Raw genomic sequence first — 4,134 nt, 5'->3', positions numbered from 1 at the left:
GCATCTGCTTCCTCAGAGTTAAATGGGATTTTTACGTCCGCCAAGGAGGTTATGTTTTCGCCGGCGTTGGTCTGTTTGTCTGCAAAATAACTCAAAAAGTTATGAACGGATTTTGATGAAATTTTCAGGAAAGACAACCTCCCTTCATTGCAGGTGATGCAGAACCCATGTGATGGGAGGGGTCCCACCGCTTTAGGCTATCTTATGTTTGAATAAACTTGGTTTCCTTTTCAACCATGTTGTGTGAATCATTGCACATTATAAAGTAAGGGTGTCAAATCTACACACAGATGGTCCCAGGGAATTGATATAATTTCATGATTTATTCCTAAAGACTACTCATGACATATGTAAAGCGAACACTTTTGCACTTGACTGAACAGATTGCAGATGTTTTACATTATAAAAAATAAACCTCATTGCCTCTGTGCACTGCCTGTTGGCACCTACGTCCTATTGGACTCAAACTTTGTGTTTGGGCACTTAATCATGATTTCTTCTAACTAGATCTTGCTTTTGTTGTATTAACAAAAAGCGTCTGCTAAATGAAATTGTGACATTGTAAAGTGTGCGTAATGTGCGCCTCAAGCATGACGCACATACCTCTTCTAGCCTGATGTGCACAGCACATACAGGAACACACTTGTTATTCCTCATTCTTGTTTTTATTCTTCTTCTTCCGCCAGATTTCAGTGCGTAACTTGTGCCACAGCTTTGAGCACACACAGGGTCTTCATAAAACATATAGATTCAAGATTCAACATGCACAGTAACGACACGCGTTTCCCTGCAGAATGAAATTCATTCTTTTCTGTCACCAATTAATGCTAAACAATATAAATCTGAAGTATAAAATAGATCAAAATATATACGGTGTGCACTGTTGTAACATCTCCTCACTTAGTGTAATATTAATGTGCCTGCCGTGGCTGGAGCTGTGAGCGTTTGGTCGCTAAGAAGAGTGTTAAGAGTGGGTCACCTCGATAATACAACTCCTTTGTGAAAGATCTTCTTAGCGCTAAAAGCGATCTGGGAAATGTGTTTTCCTTTCACGGGAGGCTTAAGAGCGTTCTTAAGAAGCTCTTAGCGCTAGGGTAGCCATGGAGGTTCAGCCAGTTCATTTATACGCTCTCACACTCTGTTCTCATCTCATTCATACTTCAAAGGCCATAACACTGTTAGACGTCATTGGATTCATGTATTGGTTTTCTGTTCGCCACTGAGATGTCATTGTCATCTGCTCCAAAAACATGGAAAGACAAACAAACAAAGAAACCAAGGACTCTCGGGGGAATAGAAATAAAAATACATAATGTGCTCAGAGGAATGTATATCTGCAGAGTAAAACTCTACTGTCAAACATTAAATATTTCCCCTTTTGTGTAAAAGAGACTGGTTTTGAATAAGGCTGGTGGTTTATCCAGCAATTAAATATTTCCTTATAAACATTTTTGTCTGATGTCATGGCCTCTTCGTTGTGGATCTCCCTCTCCTTATTCTTCTTTGCTGCTGTNCATTTAAAATTTTATATGTCAATAACAGCACCTTAAAATCAGCTCTAACCTGGACAGGTAGCCAATGAAGAGAGGCCAACATGGGAGTTATATGGTCATATCTAGATGATCCAATCAGAATACGAGCTGCCACATTCTGCACCATCTGTAGACCATGAAAACTCTTCTTAGGCAACCCTGATAAAAGAACATTACAATAATCCAGCCTAGATGTCACAAAAGCATGATGATAATACATAGGTGCAAACTTGTAACCTCTCTGCGAAATTTGCTGTTTTGAATCTCAAATTTCATTTGTTCATTTGTGTGAATCATGTAGATCCGCAATAAAAATATTTGGTGGGGGTGGGGGGGGTGCTGGTCTTCCGTCCTCATCAAAATATCTCTGCCTGACTGCGAGGCAATCAGGCAAACTTACTTCACCTTGTGCCAATCACATGACGTGCAAGTTCTTTTTTTATGAGGCGCGAGAACAAGTCATTTGTCAAGTCTGCATTCCTGACTCTTGCAGCTTGTGCAAGATGCGACCTGCACGTGCGGTCTGTGTCACTGGAGATACCTTTTTTTGGGCTAATGTTATGTGACGTTAGTGATTTAAAACTAACAAAAGTGGAAAGAGGACAACACTTGCTTTATGGTAAGCAATATGTTCTGTTTTAGTAGGCTAATTGTACATGTTACCATTAACTTGTCAACATTTGGTTCGTTTTAGCTTGCCATGGTATCTGTTAACTAGCTAAAAGACATTAGTGCTAATGTACCAAAGTTTGTAGCCTCGTAGTAAAGTTAGTAGCATTAGCTAGTTGTTAGCACAGCTTCACTGCAGCATTGTGGGACGCCGGGGGAATGAATCCATTATTGTAGTTAATCGAGCTCCACTAATGGTGTAGTGTAATCATTCAGGGTTGCCAACTCTCACGCATCTGGTGTATGACACATGCATTCACCTTCCATCTCATGGTCTCACTCTGCCCAACCAATTCTCACGCCAGCAACGAACGCTGGAAAAAAGGCTGGCGGCTGAGTATTTTAAATTAATTTCAAACAGCCGGCGCGCCGGGTGGGCGGAGTTGAAGTTTGCAGCCAGACTTGAGAGAGGGGAGAGGAGAGGGGCAGACTCTGCCTGACCAGCGTACCGGTTGAGTGAAATGGAGTGCAGCCAAATGTTTCTGTGGAAAATTATTCTCTGATTGGTGAGCAATCCGTATTTGCGCTTTGATTGGGCAGCTCTAGTCTCACAGTCAGCCCATTACAGGCTGTGTCACGCGCCGGGGAGGACGTGACTTTTCAAGTGAACTGAGAGACACTTGACTGAAAGAGCAGGATCAGGGAGGAAACAGTGGACCAGAGACCAGCAAGGATGATCATGCAGGGTCTTCACAGGTGAGAAGAGAATATAACTGGCTGAGAAAAAATATCTATAGCCTAAAAGTGACTTTGCGATTCATTTCCACAGCTATGTCAAAAGGCATTTAGAGAGCTTTGTAAATGTCAAAAATGAGATGAAATGGCCTAGGTCTAGGCACTCCTAGACTTGCATAGTCTAGAAATATATCATGAAATGCTCTTTAGACTACAATAATACACAAAATATATATTATTATTCCCAAAATAATATTTTAGTTAGTTCTTTGCAATAAAAAAAAAAGATTTGAGAGCAAAAGTATCAATGTTGTAATCAAAAATGTTATTGCGAGTGAAAAATGATTGTTGTTGGTGTTCTTAAAGGGGGAAAAAATGTATCCATGTATTTTGTCTTGATAACCCAATAAAGATATATATGAAAAAAAAAAAGCAAAGTTTTGTTTGTGAGTTATTTTTTTTCGTTTGCAAGTCAAAAAGTTTTGCGAGAAAAAGTTGAACCTGGTGGGCGGGGCCTAAACTGAAAGCTGTATGACACAGGAGTTCTGTAGTACACGGGGAATTCAGTAATAATTGCTTTTCGGGCTCTGGTTTCCAAAAAAAATTCGTCCACACGAGTGGTGTGATGAAAAAATATGATATCCACACGAAACTGCAAAACTCGCTACCAAGTGATGTAATACACATACCAAAGCAGTAGGTGGCGATGTAACTTCTAACGGAAAGGCCATTATGCACTGCCTGTAGCCCAAAACAAAGTGTGTCATGAGCCACACCTCCACTACCTCTGCTCTCCACCCCCACCCCTCCACCCCAGTTTGTTTTACTTATAAATGTATATTATCAAAACCACCTACATTTGACTGTAAGTTACATTTTGATTTTGATCTCGGGAGAGAGGGAAAAAGGGACGAGGTTGAGGTCGACGTGGAGCCTGAGCTGGGGGTCAGTCCCGTACCCGCAGGGGAGCTGGTGCAAGGAAACAACGGAACAGGAGCAGCAAAGACTAGGGCTGCGTTCCAAAAACAGTTTGAGTCGCCCTCGCTCACTTGCCCTCAGCACTTGCCCTCGGGGGAATCCCCGCCGCCATCATAAGCGCTGTTCCATTTCTCTAAACAGCTGAAGTGAACTTGGTGAGATCGACCCTTGAGGGCTGAGTGATCGAGTCAACAACGATGGTCACTCCAGAGCTGTATATCACCCACAATGCATTGCAGTGGTGCACGAAACATATGTCCATGCGGTGGCGATAATGAAC

General features: G+C 41.8%; 1 protein-coding gene across 2 annotated transcripts in view; it reads right to left on the bottom strand.

Moving 5' to 3' along the window:
* mmd (monocyte to macrophage differentiation-associated) overlaps positions 1-4,134 on the bottom strand; it is a 194,560-nt gene that overhangs the window by 16,243 nt on the left and 174,183 nt on the right. The window lies entirely within an intron of this gene.

This window comes from Epinephelus moara, chromosome 18 (assembly GCF_006386435.1).
Source record: "Epinephelus moara isolate mb chromosome 18, YSFRI_EMoa_1.0, whole genome shotgun sequence".
In the NCBI taxonomy this organism is placed as follows: Eukaryota; Metazoa; Chordata; class Actinopteri; order Perciformes; family Serranidae; genus Epinephelus; species Epinephelus moara.
Note: the sequence above shows the minus strand (reverse complement) of the source record. Positions and strands in the feature narration are given on the sequence as shown.